The 21,559-nt window shown below is 43.8% G+C and overlaps 1 pseudogene; it reads right to left on the bottom strand.

The window, feature by feature from the left end:
• Nucleotides 1-360: 360 nt before the first annotated feature.
• On the bottom strand, nucleotides 361-16,178 carry LOC122225878 (annotated as a pseudogene).
• Nucleotides 16,179-21,559: the final 5,381 nt, after the last annotated feature.

Raw genomic sequence — 21,559 nt, 5'->3', positions numbered from 1 at the left:
TTGTTTGGGGTTGGCAGAGACTACTAGGTTGGCATGATAGTCTGACAGTCCTCCCTGCTTAATCTAGTTTCTTCCCCGCCCCCCATCTTACGTCACAGGTGTTACACTCCAATGAACTTTGGACATGCTTAATTCCTCTTTAACATCTTGCTCTAGAGCCTCGTTTTCAACACCTGCCCAGGGCCTGATACCATATGTTACTTTCTGGGGAACTTGGATCCATGTGTCCAACATCGTAGGTGCTTGGATCATCAGGTGCCCAATTCATGATGGACAGCTCAGGTTACATAGTTGGTTGGTGTATCAAGGTCTGCAGGGGCCCAGCAATTGGCCTCCAGTGGCCTTCCTGATGTATAACTGTTAGGAGAAGGCCTGTTCTGGGGGCTTACAGATCCTCTGTTCTTTGTCCTCTGTAGCCTCTACTTCAAAGTCCCGTGGATCTGCAGAGCATAAGGAGGGGAAGGGGTCCCATGTATCTCTAAATCCTGTCCTCGAAACGCTTAACTATTTTCTATCGGAGGCCCACACAGTTCTTAAGATACATAGTTTTATCATCAGTCCTTCCTGAATTGCCTTTTCAAATACTCCTTCAGCTAAGGAAAACATGATTTATTTCATGCTAAACTTTCAGGGATGCTTATTTGCATACTAATTTTCCTGTATCTTCTAGTAATTCATCTAGAGGGTTCCACTTAAAATCCCTAAGATCTGCATTGAACAGGTGAAAACTCTCCCTTTTACTCTTCATGGTTTTACTGGGAAATTGCATCCTTTTATTCAAGGGCCATTACAACTTTCAATATTGTCCAATTGTTAGTGGCCTATGGTAAACCAGACCATATTTAGCCTTTGTGTATGGAACTTCAGTTCTGTTGGCCAGCCCTTGTTCTTGTCCCTTGGAGTCTGAGTTCCCCTGACTGCCGGATTATTGTAGGTTTATTCTCTTCATCCTCCTCCCATTGCCTAAAGAACATTGCTTGATCAAATTCTGGCTCTTGGGTTACTAGGAAACCCCTTGCCAATAGTCCTGACTTTGTACTAAGTGTCTAAATGCCGATTTCTGATTATCCTTAAAGCCAGACTGAGACACTTAGGCCATATTCTTTGTAGTGACTTTGTCCCATACTCCTCAACCCAGGGCCAGTGGCAATGTTGGAAGAAGATTCAACAGCCCCAGCTAGGATTGGGGATCCTAATTTGTCCAAGTTTCTTGTTCTAACTGAACTCCATGGGATCCTAGAAACCCGTAGGGAAATCAGTTTGGATAAACTGCTCAACATATGGATACCCTGTTTCACTTTGATTACAGGCCCACATTTAGGAGGCTTTGGTATTCTCCCAGGAGTACTTAGCTGCCCAGGGGTCTAGCAGACCGTGTGCAGTAGTAGTCTGGAGTATGGGAGGAGGGCTGTGGATGTGGGAAATAATCCATAGGATTAATATCCAAGGCTTCTCCTCCAGCTACCAATTCAAGGAGGGTGTGTGTGTAGCTTAAAATTTCTGCCACCAGTGGTGTCTTCCATGAAAACTCCAATCGTGTGTGTGTGTGTGTGTGTGTGTTGAAACCACAGAAAGGGGTAAAACGAGCAGCACTAGCCAGAATCTCTTGCCAGAGTTGCTGTTGCTGTGAGACAACAGTGTGTGGGAGTCGGGCTTGTGGGTAAGTGAAATCAATGTCCTGGTCTCGGGAAAGCTACATCTTGGTGTCGTTATCAAATATAACTTGTCACACTGGTAACAATGGGTACAGTGTGCTCTTGGTTTTTGGGGTAGATCCCTGTGGTTCATCGCATGAATCTAACACCCACTGCTCTTCCCACCAAGTGCCCTCAGTGCCCATCCCCCATTTCCCCCTCAGATTGCTTTCAGTATTCAAGAGTCTCTTATGGTTTGCCTTTTTTTTTTTTTTTTTTTTTTTTTTTTTTTTTTTTTACCCTTCCCTTCCCTTCCCTCATGGTCTTCTGTTAAGTTTGTCAGGATTCACAGGAGTGAGAACCTGTGACCTGTCTTTTGACAGACTTATTTCACTCGGTGTAGTATCTTCCAGTTCCATGTTGCTGCAAATAGTATTTCATTCTTCTTGCCAAGTAGTATTCCATTGTACGTATAGCTAACAATGACATTGATCAGTTGATGGACATTAAGGCTCTTTGCACAACTTGGCTATTGTTGAAAGTGCTGCTATAAACATTGGGGTACTTGTGCCCCTATGCATCAGCACTCCTCTATCCTTTGGATCAATTCCTAGTAGTGCCTATGACTGGGTCGTAGGGTAGTCCTATTTTTAATCTCTTGAGGAACCTTCACGTGGTTGTCCAGAGTGGCTGCACGAGTTGGCATTCCCACCAACAGTGCAAGAGGGTTCTTGGTGATTGTCTTAAGGGCAGATAGTGTCACTGAACCATGAGGTCTGCCATTTATATTCTATCACTTTGCATCAGTCTGGACCTAGATAGTAGGAAAGTGACAAGTGTATCTGAATCAACCTATCGTCTTTAGGTACACTCGAGTACTTTCTGAGGGGTGGAGATGGCACTTGTTACCCAGTTACCTAATCATTCTGTGATTAAAGAAACAGACTCCTTTCTTGGACCTAGACCGAGCAATCCAAATGTTGTTCCCGTGGGTCTGGTTTAATTTACAGCCCCTACTGAAAAACGTGTAGGCCTACACTTCATTCTGCTTCCTGCTTGTACCTACATTTTTGGGCTTAAATCCTTATTACAGGTGACTCCTACCTTACTCCAGTTTCCATTTACCTGTACAAATGGCACTTAACCTGTTGGCTTTCCATTCACAACTTTTAAACCAAGAGGGATGCAGCCAAATTTAAGGCATTTTGACTTCATCTTTGAAACTTCGTTCTCTAAAACCGATATCCCTGGAAAAATCACTTAGAAATGTTCATCAAATTTCCGTGTCAGCAGTCCCGTAAGTGGTTCCCCTTTCCCTTTACCTGTAGGGTATAGCTTCCAAGACTGCCCCCCGCCCTGGGACTGTGTGAAACCTCAGATCATACCGAAAGTACATAGTACTCTAGGACACAGTTCAGTAAGTTAAGTGCAACAGACAAAAACTAACATGAAGCTATATGAATGTGGTCTCCTAAAATCCTATTACGCTGTAATCCCTCTTGTGATGGGAGAGGATAAAAATGCCCATGTGAGGAGATGAAGTGAGGATGAGGATGGACTGGGGACATAGCTACAGCTAACTTGATAGTCAGAATTGTCTGTTTCTGCAATGTGAGGGACTGGGTTAACAAACTGGGTCAGGGGGGCTATTGGATGAATCCTGTTTTGATGGATACTAAACAGTGAGCTGCTTACCCGTGAAAGTGAACAACCATGAGGACTATGGACTTGGCCTCAGGGCTAGGAACTCCTCACTACTTAAAGCAGAATGTCGAAACAATCCCTGATACAGGAGCGGCTGGGAAACAGGTTTAGGACTTAAGAATGAAACCCCATATGTCCCTGTTGGAGAAAATCTTATTTCAATACAAGTTTAGGTTATATGTGTATACATATATACAGAAACGATCTAACCTTTTTGGTATAAGTTCTTGGTGTTGGGACTTCTTGCAGAGTCTGACTAGCATTTGTAGGTGGTTCTTTCCTCTCATAGGTTTGTAAAAATGCTGCTTCTGCCTGCCTCCTTCTTGCTGCTTCCGTCACTCTGGTTTTACCATTTTTGACAGTGTTGGCTTGTCGGACTCCTTTTTAAAAGGGAATGGTTTCTCTTTCGGTTAGAAAGTTGCCTGATGTTTGCTCTGGAAACAGGCTAAAGGCTCTACTTCCCTGTCCTCGAAGCTAGCCCTTCTGAGGCTGGGGGAGCCATTCCAAGCCCTCCTTACCTCTTTAAGGATCCATGAAGCCCTTCCTTGGCTTTCCAGGACTCTGCTGCTTCATAAAAGTACTACTGAAACAGGTGAATTTCTCTACTACAGGCTTTAATGATGAAGGTAGTGTGTACAGTCGAGTGTGGTACAAGTCAGGATCAGTGTGGGCACCCAGTCTTGTTCCTCTTTAAATGGCACATTTACCCATCGGTAGGTCTAGAGCTCCTTAACCCATTTATAATGGATGTATCATACATCTTTCTGTTGCACAGTTAAAATGCAACATAGAAAATGTACTTAGACCAATACACTGGGCTTTAAGAGAAACCCACAAAACAAAGTGGTCTATGGTATTTAACAAGCCCAAGGAAACCACTTGGACTATGTGCTGTATAAGGCCTATATTTGGTCTTGGTCCCTGGTTCCTGGCACAAACCTCAAAATCTTTGGAATCTCATGAGTGCTAGGAGGGCCTACTGTTACTCATAAGGAGCCCCTTGTGATCATACTTGAGTCCATGCTAATGAAGCAACTTAGAGTGGTCCCTCTACGTGACCCTGGATGGGCCTTTGACCAGAAGCAACACATGTTTGGAGGGTTAGACCTTTTGAGCTCTCTCCCCTGACTTCCAGAAAAGAGAAGTGTGGGGGTGGGGATCAAATTCCTAAGCAAAGCGATCTGACCAGCTTCTGGGTTGGTGAACACCTAAAAGTGCTAGGAGTGTGGTGTGCCCAGAAGTCATGAAAGATCTGTACCAACTACCAGGCCTCCTTCCCTGCACCCCCAACCTTGCCCTACACATCTCTTAAACTTAGCTGTTCCTGAGTCCTATCCTTCATCATAAACTGGTACACAAAAACATTTGTCAGTTGGATGAACAGTTCCAATAAACTGAACCTAAGGGGATTTAAGAACTCGAGTCAAGTTGGGCAGATGTTCAGGTTATCTCTGAACTTGTATTTAAAGCAGAACCAGTTTTGTGGTACTGAGTCCTTAAACTTGTATCTGTCCACAATTCTATGCATAGCATCAGTTGAATTGTTGGACACTCAGTTGGTGTCAGAAAATTGGTTGTTGTGTTAAAAAAACCAAACCAAAACACCAAATATTCCAGAAAACACGAGAGAAAAGGACAGACTTTTTAATCCTATACTTAAAGCTAGGTCTGAACAGAGAAATAAGGTAGTGTCTAAGCAAGACTTTGGCAGACCATTTCAGAGTATGGCTCTACAATATGTTACAAAATGCCATAATGTCTTAAATAGTGACTTTGGCTAAGTCCTTAAAAATACTAGCAAAACAGATGAATAAGCTGAATTAGAAAAGTACACCTGTAGCTTTGCTTGCTTTTTTCTCTTGAGGTCTTAAGACTCTATTGAAATTGTCCTATCCCTTCAGTCTTCAGTCAATTGCCAGAGTAAAGAGCACAGCAGACCTCTGTTCTCTTAGCAAGGTTGACCAGGTTTCTGCTTAAGGTAAAACTTGGCTCTTTGTGTGACCATTGTTCTCCTGGAGTAGCCTGAAATGCTAGTTTTTGGTAGTATCAGATGATATTAGGGGGTATAATGAGCATATGTGTGGCTCTTGCCTTTGGAATAGAAGTGATACCAACCATGAAGTCCAACAACCATTGGTAGTGTTTCCCAAACTGAATCGTATCCCTTAAAGATACTGAGAATAGTAGTTACTATGAGAATCCCTTACTTCAGTTAATGACTTAAGGTGACGGGCTGCAAATTGGCTTTTGCAGGCTTGATAGGTGACTCCCTGCTTTGCAAGAATATCCAGTGTTTTTTCATCTTCAATATCCAGGTACATCGATGGTGTATCATGTGAGGAGATATATCTATATATATATATAGATGGATAGATGGCTTTATCCTGGTAAAAACCCCTATCAATCTCTCCCATGAACAAAATGCTGGAATTGCTTCTGCTTTGTACCTTTGTAGGATTAAGATGCAATCTTCTCTAAGATTCTCCTGTGCAGATGCTGAAGGAGATCTGTCTCTTGAGCCATGACTATATCTTGCCCAATAGGCCTTCTTGATGGTGCCCATGGAGTGAATCTATCTCTGCATTGGACTATTCTGAGGCAGTTGTCAAGTCCTTTCTTACCCAGTTCCTTCAACCAGCTTTGTAGTTCTTGACTAGGCCTTTACTGAAAGACCTAGTTCTGTGACTTAGAACAATGCCAGACCAAGTAAACGAATAGGCAGTTGTAACCATCTGTCAGGGTCATGTCAGCAATGTAGACCAGACCTGCCTCGATAGTGGGAAGTCCCTTGTGTGGCTTCTATCTCCGTTTTACTGGGACATCTGTGTTCCTTCATGCCCCACTTCCCTTCCAGTGCAAGTCTTGAGAGTCCTACTGGATGAGGACTATTTCTCCTCTCGAACCCTTTCCAAAAGGAAGACTGACTTCAGCCTGAAAAGCATAAGGTATACCAGTCACTTTGATCATAGAATCAGAGTGGTTGACGAGGGTATTAATCCAAGTCCTAGGTAGGAACTTGAGTACTCCTACTTCGAGAATCGCTAATGAAGAGTTCTATACTTCCTGTGTTCAAACTAGTGACTGGGCACAAATACATATCAGTTACACACTTCACAGCTGATGGAAAGCCTGCTAAAGCTTAAATGTATCCATGGTGAAAGGATATCAACAGGTACTACTGCCCCAGAGGACAGAACAATCCTGAATGTCTTGGTACTGGGGGAAGAGGAGACCTCGAAAGCTGTTTCTTGCTAAAAGTATGTAACAGGAAAGGCCCTTTCCTTGCAAATAAGGCCTGGAGTCCTGGAATCTGGGCTTTATAACAAGCTCACCTAGTAAGAGGACAGGCTTCAAAAATACTGTGACAGGTAGCTGGGAGTCTGGCATAGGAAGCCTGTTTGTTGGATTGAGATACTTTAAAAGTGACTAAACAGACTGCTCCTGTATAAGGGTAAAATCCTGAGCCTAAAACAAAAGCACGTGTGGGTATGGATAGTGATCTGATGGACATTATGGTGGCCGTCTGAGGGTTTATGCAGAGTGAACTTAGACCGTTCATTGAAGGAATATTTTCTATCCCTAACACTGGCTGTAGACAAACTTACAGTCTCTGTTAAAAACTGGAAATAGAGCCATGGCGGGCCAGGAATTCCCAACAGCTACATCAGGGCTCTGTGCTTTGGGACTTGATGCACTGGGAGTAGCCCAGCACAGTTAGGAAACCATTTAGGGGGACATAAATACTTGAGTCCAAAAGTCTGGAGGGGGATTCCAAGACAGCCGAGAGGGTTATTTACTCTGAATTTCTTCTTTGAAGCCCAAGGACAACTTGGTGAAGCTATCTCCAGAAGGCCACAGAAGGTGATCCACAAATCTGAAGTGGAGTTGCACTAAGACTGTTGATCCTGGGGGTCCTTTAGAAGGAATAACATACTCAGTCTTGACCTACTCTCATAGAATGCTTCCCCTCTTTGTTCAGAGTTGTTAGTAACTCTCCCTACCTGCATATTCTGTAACCACTACCTGCTCGGCTTGGGAGCCTAGCAAGCAGGAACCCTCTGGGTTTAAAGTCCGTGGGACTACCCATTTTCCTCCTCTCAAATTTTCTCACTGGTGCCCATAAACATGGAAACCTACATCTCTCCTAAAACCCTGATTTCCTATCTTCAGCCTCCCCATCCCACCCCTGGCCTGGAACCCTAGTGACCTACCTTGGGGTGGCAGCTTCCAGGAGCAACTACCTGGCTTTCTGTGCTCTACTGAAGACAATAGTTGACTCTCCCAGCACTTTCATGTGGTTTGGGCCTCAAGTAGGCCTTTGTATTTCTAAGCAAGGCCTTATGTTCACTCGAGTTCAGATATTCCCAGCTTCTGGTGTCTGGGTGGGGATAAGAGCAGCCTGTGTCAGAATAGCATTCTGCTTGTGTAGACCAACTACTGTTAATGAAATGCAAAGTAAGCCTTGTTTTGACCTTGAGTCCTCTGATCACTTGCTTTACCGGTCAAACCTGGAAGTTGTAGCCTTAAAGTCTTCATTCCAGAAACCTAGCTGCATTGTGGTTGGTGATTGAAAAGCTGCTAGAAGTTATCATGGGTCACTTACCCTACAACCGGGCAAGTGAGTTTAGATAAGCCTTCAGACTTAAATTCTCTAAGCCGCACTACCATACTCCTCTACTTAATTCACAGAAAAAGGACTTAAAGGTAACCCTCAAAAGCCTGTCTGTGGAGGGGAACTGGCTTCACTCCTAAACTTAAAATCTCCCGAACCTTCCACTCTCCTCCAGTTTCTGGAAACTTGTCTCATTTAACAAGTAACTCTTCTATACTTGATTTCTTTCAAATCCTGACTTGTTCACACATCCTGGAACAGCCAACAAAGCCTAAATTCTACCTCCCATTGTGGATTGAATATCTCCTGTAATGCCTTCCGTTAACTCTGGGAAGGTTTGCTACATGAATGTTTATATTTGATCAGAAAAATTCTCCAGGAAACCAGTCCTCCCAAAACAACTTCTGTGGCTTTTTAAACTGGGGTCTGAGCTATGTGGCCAGCATGGTAAGACTAAGCCAAAAACCCCAGGAAAAAGAGGAAAAACTCCTGTGAAAAGTCCTCTCTCCCTATTCTGTAAACTTCCCTGGCAAGAGGCTGTGTTTAGACTCGAGGATCCCTGACCTATGGGAATTGGAGAGCAGACCAACTCATCCTAGCAACTGGCTATTGCTTTCCCCATGCCTCTCCACCATTTAAATGGTATGGCTGTACTGATTCCTTTCCCTTAAACTTGGGAAGTCCCCTACCTGCTGGTCCTGGAGACTTCCACCTTGTTGGTCTTGGGCCTTTCCCTAGAGTTCATTTCACAAGGGTCTTGATCTGGTATCTCCTGTCCTGCCTCACTTCTTAAACTACTTCGGTGAAGGTGAATGACCATGTAGAAAGAAGTTGGCAAGTCACAGGAAAACTGTTGTGGCTAAACCTAACACCAAAGTGACTGATGGAGCCCCTCTGATCTTGTTCCTTAGTTGCCTTCATGACCAGGAAAAGCTGCCAGAAATCAGCCTGCCTCTGCGATTATTCAAATTCTGCCAATGGGAGATAGGATACATTCCACCTGCAAACCGGACTGCTTTTCTTGACTATCGTGAGACCTCTTGCTGGTGATGCACTCTCTACCTGGGACTCCCCTCCCTTTTGTACATACCTGAGTGACTAGTTAAACTCCTGAACTATTCCATCACTGGCTTCTAGTGTAAGGTCTTGTCTAAAGGAGCTGCTAATGTGGTGGACCCAGCTGAGCCATAACCTAGACCTTTTGCTTGCCCTTTGGAGAAGGGCTGTTGTTAACTCCTTGAGGACTGCTTCAGTAATTCTTTTTGGGGTCCCTGGGCTTGGCCTTGGAGTTGCTTTCCTCTGATCTTCATTTTGGATATCCATGAGGAACCATGGGTTTCAGGATTTCAAGACTTGCAAATCTGCATCTTTGTGTTACAAGGCTTCAAAATGCTTTCCCAGTAAGAACTGCCAGAACATAGGGACAGTGGATACTTGTCTTGGATGGGTCTGTGGTCTGTGAAGCCCCGTTTAAACTGTACTCAACTTGCTAACTAAGGTCTAAATACAATAAAGGAGCCAGAGTTCAAGAATCCATGGTAAATTGCAGATGAGGAAAGCTGAGCACTTGATGCTATGTTTAAGGTCTTTCATATTACAACCACACCTTTTAACACTTCTATGGACCAGAGAATAGGGATCCCATTTGGAAAAGAACCGGGAAAGGAGCATCAAAGTAAGCTGAAATGGAGCTAAACATCCCTCAGATAGTGGCTTCAAACTATCCCATGGTAGTCCTAAACATAGGCATAGACTTTTTACCTGAAAAGGAATATTACAAGCTGAACTTGTGATCTATCTTCATGATTAGGCCAAGAAAAGGACATCAAGACCTGTTTGCTAGTGCCTTTTGAAAACTGTTCCTAGGTTTGAAATATTAAAATCCTAATAGGCAGAGCACAAATGGTCAGATTCTTGCCATGTCTCCAGTCAATTCTAGGCATCTTGAATTATCTTTAGTAAACACATGGTCCCAACTTGTTGTCGATACCAGTAATCGACCACAACTATATTGATACAAAGTATGGAAACTTGGGATGACCTTAAAACATCCTTCCAAGTTACAGAAAAAGGCTTCCAGGTTATTTTCCCTTGAAGATGCAATATCTACACTATGGGATTCATTATCAAGGCCTGGCACTGTAGGAGGGACCCACAAGGAATGAAATAGGTTACTCCAATTGAGAGATCCTTATAAAGGAACAGATCTACAAAGGAGAATGCAATAACCCAGAGCTAGTAACAACCAAAGACTTAAAAACCAGTCATGTACTATTGAAGGCTCCAAGGGAAGGGGTTTACAACTGAACCTGGAGGTAGTAGTGGGCTGCCTTGTGAGAAAGTGACCTTCTGTTGATGGAAACAGCTCACCAGAAAATGCCAAGAGAATGGCCCCTTTTTCCTGCTGGATTTCTGGATGATAGTGCCCCCCCCCCCCCCCCCAACCAACAAATTAATCCAAACCACACCCCTGGCAGTTCTGCATGAAAAATGCTTCAGGTTAGCCTCCTAACAGGCAGAAAGGCTTACAGAGGGGCAAACAATACATCCAGCATATAGGCATAGAATAACTTCGTAATGCTCTAAGTCTTCCCAACTCAAATGGATTTTTTGTTTGGGTTTTGGTTTTTTTTTTTTTATTTATTTTTTTATTTATTTATTTATTTATTTTTTTTGAGACTACATATGTAGGGGGAGGGCAGAGGATCCAAAGCGGGCTCTGTGCTGACAGGCCAATAGCAATGAGCCTGATGTGGGGCTTAAACTCCTGAACCGCAACATCATGACCCAAGCTGAAGTCAGACTCTCAATCCACTGAGCCACTTGGGCTCTCAAATTCATTTTTCAAGTATAAATTTACACTTGTAGAAAGCAGTCACATGAATGGACTACAAATCTCAAAAAAGCTCTTACCCACTGTTGCAAACTGCCTTTGCAACCTGAATGGCCATAAACTGTATCTGAAGCTGGTCCTGTCTCTCCTACTGGGACTTCTTTGGAAGAACCCTAAGAGCCACTCACTCCTACATCTCATGACTGTTCCTGTAATCTTGATACTTACCATCCCAAAGTCACACATTCAGCACTAGAGGGGAAACTTGGCTTCCTCTTGGGTACTGTGAAGGTTCTCTTGTACCTTCTGTTCACTGTTGTAAAGATGGCTCACTTTGTATATGGAGGACATCTTTCTCATATCTGCCTCTGTTTTTCAGGATGTGCTAAGTCCTTGCCATGTGCATCAGGCTACACGTTAGCATCTGGTAGGCCACAGGCTGCATCACTATTGCAACGTCAATGTGGGTTAGCGTGCAGTACTGTTAGCAAGTTCAGATCTGATGGGTTTGCTGCACAACAGGCCAAGAGTTCCAGAGACAAGGTGTTTGGGAAAGGAAAGGGAGTCTATTCAAGAGTGGCAGCTAACGGAGAAGATGGCAGACTAATATCCTGAAAAACGACCCTGGCCTCTTGGTGCAGGCAGGGGTTTTCAAAGGGGATAAATGGGGAGCAAAAAGATACCAGCTATAGCTGCCACTCGGGCTTGAATAATCCGAGGTCTTCAGTTGACAACTAGGAATGTGCTGATGAGTTGACTTTGTGCAATGTGCTCTGTGTCTTCATTGCTCCCATAGAAACGCAAGTCCACTAGTTTGCCAGTGGGCTTAAAATGTGCATACAGGTCTGACCTGGAAAACGAGGGAACAGTGTTCAAGGCAGAAAGTTCAAGGGGGAGTTGGTCTTGTTACAATTCCCCACTGTCAATGGTTTCCTCTTAGCCTTGTCAGAACAAAGGGTAAAGGATGTTGTCTGGAGTCTGATTACTTCCTGCAGAACTGGGGTGTTGGGGTGGTCCTAGAGTGAAGCAACTGGTTTTAAGAGGGGCACCCCAATTCCTTTCTTATGGGAGGACTTAAACAGTGACACTTGTCCTGCAGTTTCCTCTAGAAAATACCTGAGCCATGCAAATTATCAACTTGATGAACACATGCATGTCAACTTGTATAAGTATTGAGCTCATCTTAGTCTAATACAGACTGAATACCTAAAGTTACCCTGGAGAACAAACCAGAGAACCATTGTCTCCAGTATGGAGCTAAGTTTTAGGGTCTGAAGCCAAGGGGCAGGCTTCTTCTACTGATCCTTGTTTTAACTTGGGCAGAGGTATTAATCTATAGGCAGCACGATGAATTAGCAACTACAAAAAACACTACCTTGTTCTGCTAATATTCTATCTGGGGCTTTTCTGTCATCAATACCACTTTTGTTAAAGCATGCAGAGACTCTTGTGGACTGGCCAGGATTGCATTAGTGATAATTGAGTGAAAGATAGGTTAGCAAGTACATGTTGATGGGCAAGGACACCCAACCATGCTACTACAAATGTAACCAAAGCAACTTCCTTCTGGTATTCCCCTGAGAAGAGCTCTCATCATGCTGGGGGTGGGAGGCTGAATTAGTCTGGTATCTGAGGGTGAACTGTAACTCACTTGATTAAAGCCTTTAACAAAAGTTCTCAGAAAAAAGAATTCTAGCGCTATTCTGACCAGAGGCAGGGCTGTAGTTGGTTTAGGCATCACTTGATACTAAGCCTCTTGACTATTTTCAGGAATAAATAGGAATGTTTCAAATGACCCTTACTGGATTGGATAGACAACTCCTTACACTTTGTGAGGATTATGGTGCTGACATGAGGGTATATCTGAAATTCTAAATGGATGCACTAGTGGGTTTCCATGATTGACAGAATAAGGTTTGGGGTGGCAAATCCAATGACTACTTGGGAGCTATGCACGAAAGAATGGTCCTGCTAGCCACAGAATATGCACAATATTAGGTCAAACGACGAGGAGAAAGTTTAAGGAAGCTTATGGAATACATGTCTCCTGTTTTACTGAATCAGAGATCCACTAAGAAGATTCAGGTCCCTGATTGCTGCAGTGGGGCTCACTTCCCTCAAAGTCAGCCATCCGAGACTTTTATCCTAGCTAACCTAGAAGGACCAATAGGTGGTCTGTAATGGGTCATGTGGCTCCATCCACTTCTCGGCAAGCTCGTCCTCAGGTCCCTGTTGCCTCCAGGTTCTGAATTCCATTTTGTCTCTGGACTCAAGGATGGAGTAGTTTATCTGATAACTAGATCATATGGAAGCTACTGTATGCTAAACATTTGACTTAGGTGTAACACAGCGTTTAAACTTCAATTTGACTTCTTTCAGAGGTCAGGAAGGTCAAGGCTGTGGACTGGAAGGGTCTCCTGTACACAAGGTTGAAGGGGCTTAACTTTAGCCAACTTTGGGGAGCTACCTCTATTGGAGAAGGGCAAGGCAATGTCTTAGATGAAATTAAGCTAAAGAGTGGTTGGTTGTTTTTTTTTTTTGTTTTGTTTTGTTTTTTTGTTTTTTGTTTTTTTTTTTTTTTTTTTTTTTTTTTTTTTTTTAACTAGTCCTCTTGGAGGCCTCCACTTCATAGGTAATATGGTGGATACTTGCTGTGACCTCCCAGCAACAAATACTGGGCCCTGATCACTTTGGATTGAACTTGGCAGCCCCAAAGGTGGGATGACTTCTCAATATTTTGAGCACTCGTGAAGCCCTCTCAATGCAAGTGGATAAGCTTCCATGCCTTCTAAGAAAGTGTCCACAAATACTAAGTACTTCAAATTACCAGAGGCCTTGGGCATCTGGGTAGAACAGTTGCCAGTCTCCCATTGGACATATTCCTTTATTTTATACTCCCATTTTGATGGAAAGTTTTTAAGTCTTAGGATTATTGACAAAAATCCTATCCTCTATTTAGTGATGTTTATTTGTTGACTTTGATTTTGTGGTTTTTAAAAACTGGGTTCAACCATATTTGAAGTGACCCTGTCTCTCAAGGCCCCCCACTCATAGTGGGAATCTTTGCTGCAAAATATTTCTCTACAGGATAGACTAAATCTTCAGGCAATAATGTGGCCCAATGTGTGTTTTCCATTTAAAACTTCTATCTGTATTGGTCAACTTCCATTCTGTAGTTCATTCCTGATCTCTTGTAATCTACCGGGGAAGTCTATAGGAGGAATCTTGGAAACCCAAAACCTGGTGGGCTTCGTGGCCTGCTTGGCCACAATGCCTGCTAACAGATTGACTTTAACTGGGTTTTTAATACTCTAAGTGATAAGTGATTGCCACCCCAGATGGCTGTTCTACATCCTCCAGTAGAGCTAAAGTTTCCATAGGGTGTGTTTTTTCTAGTTGTAACATGTGAGGATTGCAGCCCAAATTGGTCCATACCATGTTACAAACGTCCGAACTCTGCTACTCCCAGTACATTTTGGAGGGGGCACACTTCTAACCCAAAAACCCATAGCAAGAAAACAAGGGTAGAAACTGCCATGAAAACAAGTGGAAAAGCCCCTCTTTTTGGAGAGTCCCCAGACTATAAATTCAGGAAATAAACTCCTCAAATGCTATATATTAAGTAAATAGTTTGCCTTTGTCCATCATACCTCATCCAAGGATCTCTTAAAAGCATACTGGGCTTAATCCTGAGTTAATACTAAATATGATTTGCTGGTAATGTGTATGGTCTCCTATAATAAAGTAGACTTCATATACACAATTAAAACCTAAAGCTATCAATTGATTTAGAAGTAACCTTAAATATCTTTAAGCAGTAAGAACAGTTGTAAATGGAAACAATACTGGCTAAGTGTTCTGGGTCTCAGGTCCAGCAATAGACCATAGAGGTCTTGTGGGTTATTAAAAATGTCAAAACGTTTGATGTATCAGGAGTGGTTCTGGGATTGGGGAGAGAATAACTTTACCTTTTGGTTTAAGGTACTCAACAGTTGAAGTCCTGGACCTGAGAAGGTCAGCAACCTCCAGAGGAGTCAGAATCCTAGAAATGGAAATGGGCATGGAAGGATACCTGTTCTCCACTCCACCCCTCCACAAGGCTCAGCTCAGACTCCCACTTTAAAAGAACTGCCAAGGTCCTTTCTATTTCAGAAAGTTAAACAACGAGTGGTATGAACGAACCTGTTAAACTAGCTTTTCTGTTCATTCCAGTTAGTATCGCAGAAATTCCCAACTGAAAACCTAAGCTTCTGTAGCCCAACACAGAAAGCCCCAGGCCCTGTTGGGGGTATGAGGGTGACCTCTGCAACCCACCAGGCTGTGTCCTATAAGCAAGCATGGAGGGTGTGGAGTATTTTGTGGGCCCCAGATAGGAGTGGCACGACAGAGTTGGTTAGTTCCTTTTCTACCACTAATCATCAAACCAGTTGTACTCCTTCTAGTATTGTCATCTCATTGAAGGTTTTTTCACAAATGCCTTATTCCCCCAAATACATTTGGGATATAGCCTCTTACCCTCCAGGTGTGGGGATGGAAAATTGCAGCCAGGTACAAGGAAGAGTGTGTGTGCTCTCCCTTGTTTTTTAAGGCACCCAGGCTTGGCCTGCATGAAATTGTAGGCAAACCCAACCCTTGGGTCTGCAGACATCACAGGCCTCCTGTAGCAATTCCACTGTCTGCATCTTCCCAGCCCTGGCTGCAATTCTGGACCAAGAGGCAAACGCAGCCTTTGGGGCCAAGGCATCGACTCCCTCCAGGAGAGTATCAGACCCAACCAACCCCCACCCTCAGGGGGCGCAGTCATTTCAGGAGGATAGGTTCTATCAGAAGATGCCTTTTTTCCTCCTCCCCCCCCCCCCCCAACTTCTTTGCAGAGAACTATCATCTTTGTCCACCTTCAATCTTTTGTAAGACAGCCTAAGAATCTTGGCCTCCTTTGCCGGGACAGGTATATTCTTCTGATTAGGGTAAGCATATTCAGTTACTTACCTGCATCTAATTTCTGGCCTTCAGTGCTCAGCTTTGGTTGCTGGCAATAGGCCCACATGACGTCTCTGTGAAGCATATTGGCTGGTGGCAGTTGAGAAGGTAATGGAGGAATTGGGATTTTCTTACCAAGTCTTGCTCTGCCATTGCCTTGTGCTGCCTTTTGCTGTTCAGTCCTATTCACTGAGGTTCTTTGTAACTTTGGTTCACCGGAAGCCTACTGTTTATAGCTTCTCCTGATAGAGATTTGCAAGCCAAATGGTGGTCTGCTGACTTTCTCATGGAGTTCCTTTACCCTGTAGCCTTTTGCTTTCTCCATGTCCAAAGAGAAGTCCAGGTTCTCCATATGGTGTTCAATGCCCTTGTTAGATGTCCAGTGACTGCTGCTTTCAAATGACACAATGAGCATGCACTCATCAGAAAGGCCTAGTGAGGGTTGGTGTATAGATTGACCTTCTCACCAGACCAAAGGAGAGCTCTTGTTAGGGCGATGATGGCCTTCAGAGAGGAATTTCTGGGGGGCAGTTGTTCAGCCTGCATTATCTCTTAGGTCACCATAGGATCTCCACCCTCTGCTGCCTGTGTCCCATAGAGCTATCCTCATCTTTAGAGTTCCCAGTCCAAGTATTGGAAAGGCTGGTTTGTAAGTTCTGGCCCTGCTAGAATATTCTAAATCAATATGTAAACAATCCTGCTCGAGGTGATCATTAGGATCAGCAAGCAAAATTGCCAGGGTTTAATTTCACACTAGGGTTATGGGCTAGGATTCCCTGATAGTTCCCCCACTCAGCCAGTAGTAAGCCAAAATCCTCCCTCCATTCCAGCAGAGTAAGTACTTAATGATATGCATAGACTGTTACTGGTTGGCCAGGTGACTTTTTTGGCACCCTGTAAAACTGTACGAGTAGCAGCAACTGCTCAGACAGGGTGGCTACACTTGGTTCTGCCCGTCTTTTGGTGGGGGTGGGGAAGCCAACAGGTTGGAGAAAATCCTCAGCATTTGGGTTAATACTCCCACTCCAATACCTTGTCTTCTATGCACCTATGATTCGAAAGACCTCTTGATCAGGCCAATCCCAAGGTGTAGGGACTGGAAGCAGACTCTTGGGGTATCAAATGCTCTGGCACTCCTCTTCAAATCAGAGGCTCAGCTTCTAATCCTTGTAATGCCTTGTACAAAAGCTAAAATAGCCGTAGTTCAGAATTGAAATGTGGCAGAATCCAGTTATGCTTAGGAATGCCCTCAGTTGGCATCTGGTAGTGGGTGCTTTGAGCATACCAAGTCTTAGTAGGTGGCTTTACCCTTGTTAGGCTGCAGCACAGGTAGATTATTTTACGTGCAAATCACCTTGTGGGGAGTAGACCTTGTATCCACAGTCAGCAGGTGACTTAACAGGCAGATAGTGTTGTCAAAAAGGCTTTTGTAAGTAGAACTGGAGGGTCCTCCAGTCACTAGGCAACAATTTCCCCCAAATAGGGGCAATTCTTAAACCGGAGGTAAAACTGTCCAACAGCAATGGTGGGAAGTTCTAGGACCTGGTTCCTGCCATTCAGAAGCAAGTAACAATTGGGTCTTCCCTATCAGAATACAGAATGACATTTTTCAAAGTTGAGACAGAACCATCCATAGGTCCTGGGTATAGTAGTCAGGAACACATAGATTGGGCACATACAGATCTATGTCTAATTGAAAATCAATAGTCAGGAGGTCTTTGACAAAATAAGTACTCAGAAGAAAGTTTTTTTGTTTTTTGTTTTCTGTTGTTTTAAAACATGGGCAAAATAATACCATAGGGAGACGTGCAAGGTCTGAGCCCATATTAAAAGCTTGGAAGACTGGCTGTATGCTCTTGCAACTTCCTCTTCAAAGGATATGGTATTTTACTTGGCATTTTGTCATCTCTCAACATGATGGAAACAGGTTCTTACTAGCTTTACCTGGTTTTCCATCTGCCCATACAGCCTTCCTCACTTGTTCATAGGTCTCCAGGGACTAGGTCAGCAACCAAAGCTGCCTGTCCCAGTGTAGTCGTCTGTAGTCCGGAGGTTGGTTTAGGAGGTACTTACAGTCTGAAATGCTCTTTTTCTGGAAAAGTGACTTGAGCATTCAATTTACAAAGCTAGTCTCAAGGGGATGGGATGCTTGGGCATCTATTGAAACTTATTTCTGTGCTCTGAATTTCTATTCCATAGGCTACAGAAAGCCTTTTCTGTTCCCCAGTAAATCCTGTTATAGATACTTGTCTACTGGAACCTTTTGCTACTTTAATAACTGAATCAGTGGCCCCAGTGTGTCCTTAAAACGTCCATGGACTGCTGTCCATTTCCCCTGGGCTCCTGAGGGAAAATCACTATTGGCTTAGCCAGATCAGTGGGAGTACCTGGGCCCCTTTGCTCCTCATCAGAGCCTGCATCTGATTTACCACTTGACACTTGATTTCTCTTCCCTCCCCCCCCCCCCCCCACCCCGACCTTTCTATTTTTGTCTAGTGTCCCTCTTCCTTACAGTAAGCACACCAGTTCTTACCCAAGGGACTTCCCTGATTTTTTTTTTTTCCCCCCTAAGAACCCTGAATTTGTGAGAAGTGACCAGAGCTTCTACCTCTTCATCTTTGTTTTCTGCCATGGTGCAGTGTGAATGTTCTACCCACCAGCTACAATGAGTTCGTCTTTGATTTTCCATCCAACTTTTATGACCTTAATGTCAGGAGCACTGTAGGATAAAGGCTTTTCTGTTAAGCTCTCTTTCATCCTGGTCGTCTTCAGAACTTTTTGTACGATTTCAGTCGAAGCATGTTGGTGTCCTTCGGATCCCAGTCTAGTTCCAACAAGTAAACAGCAACACCAGCATCGGGACTTCGATCTCTTGCATCCTTAATTTTTTTAAATATGAAATTGTCAAACTGATTTCCATACAACACCCAGTGCTCATCCCAACAGGTGCCCTCCTCAATGCCCATCACCCACCCTCCCAGCCCCCATCAACCCTCAGTTTATTCTATTTTTAAGAGTCTCTTATGATTTGGCTCCCTCCCTTTTTTTTTTTTTTTTTTTCCTTCCCCTCCCCCATGGTCTTAAGTTTCTCAGGATCCACATAAGAGTGAAAACATGTGGTATCTGTCTTTCTCTGTAGGACTTATTTCAGTTAGCATAACACTCTCCAGTTCCCTCTGTGTTGCTACAAAAGGCCATATTTCTTCTTGCCAAGTAGTATTCTGTTGTGTATATAACATTCATCAGTTGATGGACATTTAGGCTCTTTCCCTAATTTGGCTAGTGTTGAAAGTGCTGCTATAAACATTGGGGTACAAGTGCCCCTGTGCATGAGTGTTCCTGTCTCCCTTGGGTCAATTTCTAGCAGTGCTATTGCTGGGTCATAGGGTGGATCTGTTAATTTTTTGAGGAACCTCCATGCTGTTTACCAGAGTAGCTGCACTAGTTTGCATTCCCACCAACAGTGCAAGAGGGTTCCCGTTTCTCCACATCCTCTCCAGCATCTATAGTCTCCTGATTTCACTTTGACTGGCGGGGTGTGGTATCTCAGTGTGGTTTTGATTTGTAGTCCCTTGATGAGTGATGTTGAGCATCTTTTCATGTGCCTCTTGGCTATCTGGGTGTCCTTAGAGAAGTGTCTATTCAAGTTTTCTTCACTGGATTACTTGTTTTTCAGGTGTGGAGTTTGAGTTCTTCATAGATATTTGGATACTAGCTCTTTGATATGTCATTTGCAAATCTCTTTTCCCATTCCATTGGTTGGCTTTTAGTTTTGACTAGTTTCCAGTGCAGAAGGTTTTTATCTTCATGAGGTCCCACTAGTTCATTTTTACTTTTAATTCCCTTGCCTTTGGAGATGTGTCAATTAAGAAATTGCTGCACCTGAGGTCAGGTTTTTCCTGCTTTCTCCTCTAGGGTTTTGATGGTTTCCTGTCTTACATTCAGGTCCTTTATCCATTTTGAGTTTTTGTGAAGGGTGTAAGAAAATGGTCTATTCTCATTATTCTGCATGTCGCTGCCCAGTTCTCCCAGCACGATTTGTTAGAGACTTTTTTTTTCCATTGTATATTCTTGCCTGCCTTGTCAAAGATTAGTTGGCCATACGTTTGTAGGTCTAGTTCTGGGTTTTCTATTCTATTCCATTGGTCTATCTGTCTTTGTGCCAATACCATGCCATCTTGATGATTATAGCTTTGTAGTAGAGGTTTAAGTCTGGGATTGTGATGCCTCCTGCTTTGGTCGTCTTGAATATTTCGTTATTCGGGGTCTTTTGTCATTGCATACAAGCTAGATCAGCATCCTTTAAGTGGAGCCTGCATGCCTCTTGAGCCTTCTTTCACTCTAATGGTGGTTCACCAGCTGGGAGAAGGTTATTAAAACAGGAATATCTACCCAATGTCAGGGAATTGCAAATATTGAGGTAACAAGCTCATTCTAAGATCCTCATACTAAGGGGTTATTGTTTCTCCAACTAAACAGATCCAAAGTAGAAAAACCAGTGTAAGACGTTAAGTATGTGGCCAGTTGTCCATGCTGGTTTATACTACCAGTGGGAAACTGCCTCAATGAGAATTGCCCTGCTCTGGCTGGAATTGTTCCCTGGCCAAACTCAGTCCTTTGCTGGGATCTTCCAGGAGGTGTCTACTCCAGGTTCCAGTGCTGCCCCGAGTTCATACTGAGGAGGGAGTGAAGCCCTGGAAGGTTCTGGAGGCTCCAGCATTTCCTCTAGAGGATGTGGCAAATCTGCCAGAAACGGGAGGGGGGTGGAAGGGCAGATCAGGGATGTATAATTTGTAATCTTCCCTTCAATTTCCCCATCTTGTAGTACCAGGGCAGTAGCCTTCTTTGCTGGCCTCTGTACCATCAGCTTAGATCATTCCTTTTTAGTCCCCTGGTGGAATAGCATAAGGGCTTGCACAGAAAGGCTTTCTCTTCTTGGCCAGCCCTCTTGCAGTACAGCTCCATCTGCAAAACCGTATTTTAAGGAGGCTTCTAAAGGCCATTGTTAACCAGATTCTAAAGTGTATGGAAGCCATTCTGTATTACAATAAAAGATAACTCTTAAGGGTGAATAAGAATGGAACTACTTATTCAAAACGCACCAGAGCAGGCTATCAGCTAAACTACACACTCCATGTCCTGGGGCTGTCACCCAAAATCACAAAAGAGCTGCTCTCCTGACAAATCAAAACCAAACTAGGTAAAAAGTCTCTTTGCACTCAAATAGGTACTCAAACAATAGAAATGGCTCATAGCTCAAATGGGAAGGACCAAGGGGGTTTCGGGTCTTACAAACTGTCCGCTCACCCAGAGGTCAGTTTCTTGCCCCAGTGAAGAGCACTGGGGCAGACTACCACGTGGTGGGGGAACCAATGGGAGAGTCCTCTGGAACCAAAGCAGTTCTGGCAGCTGCAAGGGATGGTCCCCAAAATTGCCCTGGCAAGGGTAGGCTAACCATAAGCAGCACCCCTACTGGCTGGTTCAACAAAGTTACCAAACCTAGTCCAATCTGTTCCCTCACAGGACAGACAAATAAGTTAAGATACATGTCAGGACTAGGAAATCCACTTGAGTTGGCCATCTTTGCTGTTAGCTGGTGTCTTGAATAGTATCCTGAAAAACCATCCTGACCTGGTGAAGGCAGGGGCTTCTAAAGAGGGAAGCGAAGGGACACCAGTTGGAGCTGCCATGCTGACTGGAGCAATCAGTCCTGGGTCTTCAGTTGACCTCTCAGAATGTGTTGATGAGCTGATGTAGTGCAATGTGTGTTGGGTGTTGTAGTTCCGTAACTGGCAT

Source organism: Panthera leo, chromosome C1 (assembly GCF_018350215.1).
Source record: "Panthera leo isolate Ple1 chromosome C1, P.leo_Ple1_pat1.1, whole genome shotgun sequence".
Lineage (NCBI taxonomy): Eukaryota > Metazoa > Chordata > Mammalia > Carnivora > Felidae > Panthera > Panthera leo.
Note: the sequence above shows the minus strand (reverse complement) of the source record. Positions and strands in the feature narration are given on the sequence as shown.